General features: G+C 34.3%; 1 long non-coding RNA gene across 2 annotated transcripts in view; it reads right to left on the reverse strand.

Annotated features, from left to right (window-relative positions):
* Positions 1-8,765, reverse strand: part of LOC134851862 (uncharacterized) — a 53,939-nt gene extending 45,174 nt beyond the window's left edge. The window contains exon 1 of one of the 2 annotated variants that reach the window (XR_010164268.1): positions 8,641-8,765. This is a non-coding gene — a long non-coding RNA (uncharacterized LOC134851862). Of the gene's footprint in view, positions 1-4,662; positions 4,796-8,640 lie in introns of those variants that run through there. The other variant, XR_010164267.1, reaches the window with a different exon arrangement.
* Between the last annotated feature and the right edge of the window lie 1,386 nt (positions 8,766-10,151).

Consider the following 10,151-nt stretch of genomic DNA (forward strand, 5'->3'; position numbering starts at 1 on the left):
ATTCTATTTTTTGTGATAGACCTATATCTTCTCTCTCTCTCTCTCTCTCTCTCTCTCTCTCTCTCTCTCTCTATCTCTCTCTCTCTCTCTCTCTCTCTCTCTCTCGGGTAGATCTATATATCACAATGGGTTCATCGAAATCAAAAAACTTTGAATCAGAAGAGGTTGCATCTATAGCTACTGTGACGTTTTTGACCAATTCAAGAAGTCACAATTGGCTGAAGACCGTGGAAAAACAGTTTCACCAGGATGAAAGTCAGAGTCACGACAACCAGTACAATGTTACCAAAAATGTTCGTTCAATCGTATCAAAAGTCTCCGTTGCTGATCGATACGTGGAATCCAATTCTCTTCCTTGCTACAGAACTGTTTCTTGTTTTCTACTAGCTTTGGCATTTTAAGAATTTTGATCGGTTTGTTATATTATGTAACTTGTCAACTGCGCTCACTATCACAGCGCAAGCAACCTAGTCAGTGACAAGTACGCCGAACAGACTTTGGACGTGACCATCTCGAGTTTGTGGAGACAATGATACTTGGTAAAATTGCCAAGGTAACTTTCTATTTCGAAATGCAATTTCTGTTAACAACTCAAATGTTTTTTAATGTAAATTTGGTATCAGCAGGCAAACTACATTTTCCTTTTTTATCTAAGGTATTTTCGGGTAATTTCAGCAGCCGAATAATTTTTATAAGCTAAGGAAACTTCGGGTTATTTCGATTGTAGATTGAATTACTTTTTAGACGGGCTAAAATTCGTTCTACCTATTCATTACTTTTTCTTTATCACTTTTTCTATTTCAAAAAAAAGTATTCAATTTTATAAAGTTTTTAAACTGAATAGATCGACTTTTACTAATTTTAGTTGGTGATAGCTGTGTTTTGAGTCAAAGAAGATTTCATCAAAAAGCTGCTTTTTTTGAATTAAAATTTTTCCATCAAATTTAGGCTATGAAAGAAAAGCAACTGTTTCTAGCATTGACCTCAGCTGAAGTCAATACAGCAATCAATTTTTTTTTCAGAAGGATTGATAAGTGAAATAAAATAAAATTATAAGGGTCTATAAAAATCATTATTTCGAATATATTTTTTGTAATTTTCTTTTTTGTTGCAAAACAACTATATCCACACTGAAATTAAAAGTTGGATGAAGTTTCTAAGTTTTTTCGAATTAGAGAAAACAGACTGTTTGGATTGCTTTGGCCTAATGCTCGTATGATACGGTTAGGATCATACTTTGCTCATGTGTTTGCTAATACGAGAAGTAAGCTTGTGGTCTTGCGGTTGATATTGCCCCTGCTGTGTGTTCAGCTTAGAAGTTGTTTGCATGCTGACAGTGATCCAACACTTTTTCTGCAGCTTCCTCAAATATCTGCTCGCAAAACCAACAGTCTGATGCAGCGTATTTTCTCGTCTATTTTTGACCAGTTTAAACACAGTGTCTCTTTTTTTTTGCATATAAGTTTTTTTTCGGTAGTTTTTAAGCCTACAAACAACTTTTGATTGCTGTCGGATCATCGCTGTTGCTGAAATTTGACTGATTTTATACAAATTAATCTGTTTCGAGTGAAATTTCAAAATTTTGAAAAAATCACTGATGATCACATCAAGATAAATTGATCCATCCAAAACAAGGTGTAATTCTATCACAAAAAATTCTATTATTCGAAAATCCTTATTGGTATCAGACCATCCGACAAAAACCTAAACAGAAAGAAAAATGCTGTGCGCGAATTTAACGTTACGGGAATTGAAAAAGAGTTAGGAAATTTTTTTAAAATTCAACCCACTGAAATACATGGAGTTGTTTTTCAAATCTTTCAAATCAATCAATGTCAAGAAAACTCATTGAAAGACTTGAAAGATTGACAAAGTCCACTTCAACGTATTTCGGTGAGTTAATTTCTCAAAAAAACACCTAAAATTGTTTTTTTTTCTTTTGTTCAGATTTTTTTCAGATGAACTGATACCATTTCGAATATCAAAAAAATTCCATTTTTTTTGCGATAGACCTATATCTTCTCTCTCTCTCTCTCTCTCTCTCTCTCTCTGTCTCTCTCGGGTAGATCTATATATCACAATGGGTTCCTCGAAATCAAAAAACTTTGAATCAGCAGAGGTTGCATCTATAGATACGGTGACATTTTTGACCAATTCAAGAAGTCACAATTGGTTGAAGACCGTGGAAAAACAGTTTCACCGGTGTGAAAGTCAGAGTCACGACTACCAGTACAATGTCACCAAAAATGTTCGTTCAGTCGTATCAAAAATCTCCGTTGCTGATAGATACGTGGAATCCAATTCTCTTCCTTGCTACAGAACTGTTTCTTGTTCCCTACTAGCTTTGGCATTTTAAGAAATTTGATCGGTTTGTTATATTAAGTAACTTGTCAACTGCGCTCACTATCACAGCGCAAGCAACCTAGTCAGTGACAAGTACGCCGAACGACTTTGGACGTGACCATCTCGAGTTTGTGGAGACAATGATACTTGGTAAAATTTCATCAGTCTATGGAAAAAATATTGGAAAGCAGGAAACCAGTAAGTAAGACAAAAAATTAATCCTACATAAATAACCACCATGACAATGAAATTTATGGAGGTATTACGAAGCATCAGTCGCTGGCATTGAATGAATTTTTGTGGAACTAGCGAAAGGAAAGCCGACCGATAGAGACAAAGAATGGGTGAGCATAGCGGGAGTAGATCTGGCGGTGAACTGCAAGACTTTTTCTACGATTAACTACCAGCGTCCTTTAAAGAAGCTGTTGAACTTACGGGTTTGAGGACTGATCAAATTGAATTGATTGCAGTAATAGGTACCACCAGTTTGTCAAAACTACCTAAGTGTATTCAGTCTATACACGCCAAAAAAGTATAAGCTAGATTACCTGACTTTTCATCTATGCAAACAAATAGGAGTAAGAATCACTTAAAATCATCGGCTGTTACAGTTTAGACAGTCTAAATGGCTCGCTCTAATCTTTGATATGAACATCAAACTGATGGCGTCAGCAAAGAAACCAGAGGATGAGATTTTTTTTTATCATTTTATGTTTAACTTTGCTTTCGGTAAAACAAATCGTAAGCAAACCAGAAAAAGTTCAGCATTGTTGGCGACAAAAATGAAACAATTAAGAAATTTTGTTAAAGCTAAGTAAACTTTTTTCAAAAAATGGTTGACAATGCTGCCACTATAACTTTTATTCCGAGCTCCATCTGCTTGGATTAGTCGACATTAGTCGGGGCAGACAAATTGGACTCGGCTCAGAATTTTATGTTTGTTTCCCATTATATTCAAATCAAACTCAATTTTAACTATTAGAAGTGCCATATTCAAATATTCAGAGTTTCTGTAAAAGCCAAATATGTATGCAAAAATCTGACAGAACTGAGAACTCACTTCGATTTCAGTAAATACCTCACAAAATGGTTAATGTATAAAACTCATAAGAAGAAGACCATACAAAACTTTTAAGACGAGACAACTGAGAAAATAACTGAAGATTTTGTCGATTTGAAGACCAATTGATATTTACGCAGGCTGGATTATGATATTGCCAGCAGTTCCAGATTTTTACAACTACCATAAGCAAAAAAGTTTATTTTTCATTTGAATCACGGGAGTTAAATGACAACGAGGAGGATAAGGGCCACGAAACAGGTGAAAAAGTTACAACTTACCAGTACTTATTGCAATGGGAGCTTTTATTCTTGAGGATGGTAAATTAAGAACAAAATTTTATGTTTCTTTAACTACGAATAGTCTTTGTTTCTATAAATTATCTCGTTATTGACAAAAACTTGATTTGAGAAAATACCATTCGTTTTTGTCATTTTTGAACACAGAAAAACACCTGTAACTTCAATAATCTCGGGGGGATCTATTAAATTCCGTCAAACAATTAATCCTCAGCACCTAAATAGTTTTTAAGAAAAAATTGACCACCTAATGGACCATTTCGGTGTTTGTTGAATCGAATGTTTGATTTTGATTGTGGTAACTGAGACATATATGAAAGCACAGAATATAGGAATGAATGTTCATTGAAGTCATAAAATTAAAGAACCGTTTTTTGGGTTTTCGCAAAAGACTTGGACGGAGACCTCAAACAGTTAAGATCTCAAAATTAGAATTATTGCGCTAGGCCAGTAAAAGGTGGGCGAAAAGCATTGTCATCAGTATTGACGTCCAACTGAAATTTAAGGCCCCGTTGAGGAACTTATACGGATCATGGCAGCCTCCAAACCCCCCCCCCCCCCCATAAAAAAAACAAGCCAACCACCCCCTCCCTCCACCTAAGTTTTCGTAGTGGATCCTCTTATTATTAAGTCAAGTATGCCTCGATTCATTTTGGAACGATTTCTAAGACGGATTAAATCTCCGCCGTCGTGTTTATAGCACAAATTATATCGCCAAGTTGACAATCGTTTAACCCCAATAACTTAACAAAAAAATAATCACGCATGAATAATTTTTTCTGAATTTTAGCTCATAACAACAGTTACTTTCAACTTTTTTTTCTATTAATTCCATCAAAAATAGCTAGTTATGAAGTCAAAACTTTTCTTGAGAAAAAACCAATCGAGCACAAATATTCCGTCTTTTTTCGAAGGTTGGAAAAAAACTCATTAGAAACGATTTAAAATAAAACCATATACCTTTCAAAATTAACAAAGTAGCTACGAAAAACTATATAAACTTTTGCAGAGTTTTTTAATAGCTCTCTCCGCAGTTACGAAGAATTTCTCAAATTGAGCCAAGAATAATTTTGTTTGCGCAAATTATATTAACAATAGCTTTGCCTAACTAATGCATACGGCTTGAATTTCGTTTCCCGTTCTCTCGAGGCTAGCCGAACTTCAGAGCAACATTTTTTCAGAAGTTAATCATAATATACCGATGCCGAAAAAAATGAGAGAACACAAATCGCAAAAAAAATTTGGCTTAGCTGCCTAATTAATCGAAGTTTCTTTTGATATTTTCTGTGTTTATTGCAATCAATTCGGTGTCATGACTTTTGTTCCTCCCACAAATGTCCAAAAAAGCTCTTAATTAGTTCAAAAAATATGCTCAGAGACTTGTTCGAGAATACCATGACTAAATTGGTCCAAGCATACCACTCGCTTACAATCCTTTGGAAATTTATCAAAAGTAAGGACACAAGTGTAATAGTTGAGCCCGGAAGAACACGTTTTGGGCCTTTCAATCCTGGGAAAAACGATGCAAAATTTGCCGGACCTGTTTTTTTTTCGAAAATCACAAAATATTAATTCAAAATTTTTAGTTCTTAGTTAATCAAAAAAGTTTCAACTAAAATCAATTCTAGAGATTTTGATTTGTCTTCTGAAAGAAAGTCACTCCTTGACTTTTATTATCTCCATTGTTTTTCCGCGAATCATTCTTTGAACATTTTTTTTGTAATCAACAGTTTTTTGTCCAAAATTCAGGTACCTAAGCATTTATTCAATTTATTTTGAGTCCATAATCATTAATTGAAAAAATGGCAAGAAATGGTACTTTTCGGCCTGCTTTTCGAAATTTTTCAAAAATATTGTCAACGTTTTTCAAAAAGATGGTAGTGTTACAAAAAATTCTATTATTCGAAAATCCATATTGGTATCAGATCATCCGACAAAAATCTAAACAGAAAGAAAAATGATGTGCGCGAATTTATCGGTACGGGAAATGAAAAAGAGTTAAGAAATTTTTTTTAAAATTCAACTCTTTGAAATACGTCGAGTTGTTTTTCAAATCTTTCAAATCAATCAATGTCGAGAAAACTCAGTGAAAGACTTGAAAGATTGACAAAGTCCCATTCAACGTATTTCGGTGAGTTAACTTCCCAAAAAAAACCTAAAATCGTTTTTTTTTCTTTTTGTTCAGATTTTTGTCAGATGAATTGATACCATTTCGAATCTCAAAAAAATTCCATTTTTTGTGATAGACCTATATCTTCTCTCTCTCTCTCTCTCTCTCTCTCTCTCTCTCTCTCGGGTGGATCTATATATCACAATGAGTTCAACGAAATAAAAAAATTTTGAATCAGAAGAGGTTGCATCTATAGCTACTGTGACATTTTTTACCAATTCAAGAAGTCACAATTGGCTGAAGACCGTGGAAAAACAGTTTCACCGGTGTGAAAGTCAGAGTCACGACTACCAGTACAATGTTACCAAAAATGTTCGTTCAATCGTATCAAAAGTCTCCGTTGCTGATCGATACGTGGAATCCAATTCTCTTCCTTGCTACAGAACTGTTTCTTGTTTTCTACTAGCTTTGGCATTTTAAGAAATTTGATCGGTTTGTTATATTAAGTAACTAGTCAACTGCGCTCACTATAACAGCGCAAGCAACCTAGTCAGTGACAAGTACGCCGAACAGACTTTGGACGTGACCATCTCGAGTTTGTGGAGACAATGATACTTGGTAAAATTTTATCAGTCTATGGAAAAAATATTGGAAAGCAGGAAACCAGTAAGTAAGACAAAAAATTAATCCTACATAAATAACCACCATGACAATGAAATTTATGGAGGTATTACGAAGCATCAGTCGCTGGCATTGAATGAATTTTTGTGGAACTAGCGAAAGGAAAGCCGACCGATAGAGACAAAGAATTGGTGAGCATAGCGGGAGTAGATCTGGCGGTGAACTGCAAGACTTTTTCTACGATTAACTACCAGCGTCCTTTAAAGAAGCTGTTGAACTTACGGGTTTGAGGACTGATCAAATTGAATTGATTGCAGTAATAGGTACCACCAGTTTGTCAAAACTACCTAAGTGTATTCAGTCTATACACGCCAAAAAAGTATAAGCTAGATTACCTGACTTTTCATCTATGCAAACAAATAGGAGTAAGAATCACTTAAAATCATCGGCTGTTACAGTTTAGACAGTCTAAATGGCTGGCTCTAATCTTTGATATGAACATCAAACTGATGGCGTCAGCAAAGAAACCAGAGGATGAGATTTTTTTTTATCATTTTATGTTTAACTTTGCTTTCGGTAAAACAAATCGTAAGCAAACCAGAAAAAGTTCAGCATTGTTGGCGACAAAAATGAAACAATTAAGAAATTTTGTTAAAGCTAAGTAAACTTTTTTCAAAAAATGGTTGACAATGCTGCCACTATAACTTTTATTCCGAGCTCCATCTGCTTGGATTAGTCGACATTAGTCGGGGCAGACAAATTGGAATCGGCTCAGAATTTTATGTTTGTTTCCCATTATATTCAAATCAAATTCAATTTTAACTATTAGAATTGCCATATTCAAACATTCAGAGTTTCTGTAAAAGCCAAAGATGTATGCAAAAGTCTGATAGAAATGAGAACTCACTTCGACTTCAGTAAATACCTCACAAAATGGTCAATGTATAAGGCTCAGAACAAGAAGACCGTACAAAAATCTAAGACAAGACAACTGGAAAAATAACTGAAGATTTTGTCGATTTAAAGATCGATTGATATTTACTCACGCTGGATTTATGATGATGCCAGCAGTTCAAGTTTTTTACAAATACCATAGGCAAAAAAGTTTTTTTTTTTCATTTGAATCACGGGAGTTAAGTAACAGCGAGGAAAATAAGAGCCACAAAACAGGTGAAAAAGTTACAACTTACCAGTAATTATTGCAATGGGAGCTTTTAGCATACATTTACAGACATGTATTCTTCAGGATGGTAAATTAAAAACAAAACTTCATAATTCTTTAATAACTAATGGTCTTTGTTTCTATAATTGATCTCGTTAAACTTGATTTAAGAAAATACCATTCGTTTTATCAACTTTAAACACAGAAAAACACCTGTACTTCAATAATCTCGACGGGATCAATTAAATTCAGTCAAACAATTAATCCTCAGGACCGAAATAGTTTTTAAGAAAAAATTGACTACATAATGGATCACTCCGGTGTTTGTAATCGAATTTTTGAAATAGACTGTGGTGATTGAGACATAAATTGAAAGCACAGAATCTAAGAATGAATGTTCATTGAAGTCATAAAATCAAAGCTCCAAAAATGAAATTCGCCCGGGAACCACCGTTTTTTGGGTTCTCGAAAAGTACTTGGAGGGAGACCTCAAATAGTTACGATCCCAAAATTAGGATTTTTCACTAGGCCAGTAAAAGTTTGGCGAAATGCATTGTCATCAGTTTTGACTTCCAACTGAAATTTTTGGCCCTGTTGAGGATCTTATAGCGCCCATGGCAGCCTCCCCCCTCCCCTCCCCCCCCCCCAAAAAAAAATAGCCAACCACTCCCCCCTCTCTCCACCTAAGTTTTCCTAGCGAATCCTCTTATTATTGAGTCAAGTATGCCTCGATTCATTTTGAAACGATTTCTAAGACGGATTAAATCTCCGCCTTCGCGTTTATAGCACAAATTATATCGCCAAGTTGACAATCGTTTAACCCCAATAACTTAACAAAAAAATAATCACGCATGAATAATTTTTTCTGAATTTTAGCTCATAACAACAGTTACTTTCAACTTTTTTTTCTATTAATTCCATCAAAAATAGCTAGTTATGAAGTCAAAACTTTTCTTGAGAAAAAACCAATCGAGCACAAATATTCCGTCTTTTTTCGAAGGTTGGAAAAAACTCATTAGAAACTATTTAAAATAAAACCATACACCTTGTAAAATTAACAAAGTAGCCACGAAAAACTACATAAACTTTTGCAGAGTTTTTTAATAGCTCTCCGCAGTTACGAAGAATTTCTCAAATTGAGCCAAGAATAATTTTGTTTGCGCAAATTATATTAACAATAGCTTTGCCTAACTAATGCATACGGCTTGAACTTCGTTTCCCGTTCTCTCGAGGCTAGCCGAACTTCAGAGCAACATTTTTTCAGAAGTTAACCATGATATACCGATGCCGAAATTTACGAGAGAACACAAATCGCAAATAATATTTGGTTTAGCTGCCTAATTAATCGAAGTTTCTTTTAATCTTTTCTGTGTTTATTGCAATCAATTCGGTGTCATGACTTTTGTTCCTCCCACAAATGTTAAAAAAAGCTCTTAATTAGTTCAAAAAATGTGCTCACAGATCTGTTCAAGAATACCATGACTAAATTGGTCCAAGCATACCACTCGCTTACAAATATTTGGAAATTTATCAAAAATAAGGACACAAGTCAAATAGTTGAGCCCGGAAGAACACGTTTTGGGCCTTTCAATCTTGGGAAAAACGATGCAATAGTTAATTTGCGTTTTTGTTGTTTTCACAAAATTTGCCGGAGCTATTTTTTTTCGAAAATCACAAAATAATAATTCAAAATTTTTAGTACTATGTTAGTCAAAAAAATTTCAACCAAAATCAATACTAGAGATTTTGATTTGTCTTCTGAAAGAAAGTCACTCCTTGACTTTTATTATCCCTTTTGATTTTCCGCGAATCTTTCTTTGAACATTTTTTTTTGTAATCAACAGTTTTTGTTTTCAGTCCAAAATTCAGGTACATTAGCATTATTCAATTAATTTGGAGTCCAAAATCAATAATTGAAAAAACTGCAAGAAATGGTACTTTTCGGCCTGCTTTTCGAAATTTTTCAAAAATATTGTCAAAATTTTTCAAAAAGATAGTAGTGTTTTGGGAAATTTCGAAATTTGGTGGCCCTTAAGAAAATTAGTCAAAAGTTTAGATAAAATTGTGACAACACACCAAACCCATCAAAAAAATCAAAGGTCCATGCCTGCCTATGAGTATTTTGTTGTCAAAACAGTTTGAAGTGCCCACCATAAAGTTTGACCTAATATTTTGCTCAAAGCTTGTAGGTTTTGTAAAAGAAGCTTGTTTTATGATATATTTTGTATAGAAACCGCCAACATCTATGAGGATCATTTGATTCCATGGTCTAGCTCAAAATTCAGTTGTGTAACATCAGGACTAAAATGAAGCAAGGAGTATAGTTGTGGTGGTCTTAGATGTTAGTTGACCTTTCTGATATTCAAAAAGAAAAGGAAACGCCGCTATGTACTTGCGTTAAAACTATCGAATATGCTAAATGAGTTGTGCTCTAAGTGCTCCGTCCATTCAAATTAAGTTTCATTTGCTCGACGAATATCTGAACACTTTTAAAAATTCACGAGTAAAACTCATCTTCTTCTGGATAGTAAAAGAATTTACTTTCAATTGGAAGCT

The sequence above is a fragment of the Symsagittifera roscoffensis genome, chromosome 7, assembly GCF_963678635.1.
Source record: "Symsagittifera roscoffensis chromosome 7, txSymRosc1.1, whole genome shotgun sequence".
Lineage (NCBI taxonomy): Eukaryota > Metazoa > Xenacoelomorpha > Acoela > Convolutidae > Symsagittifera > Symsagittifera roscoffensis.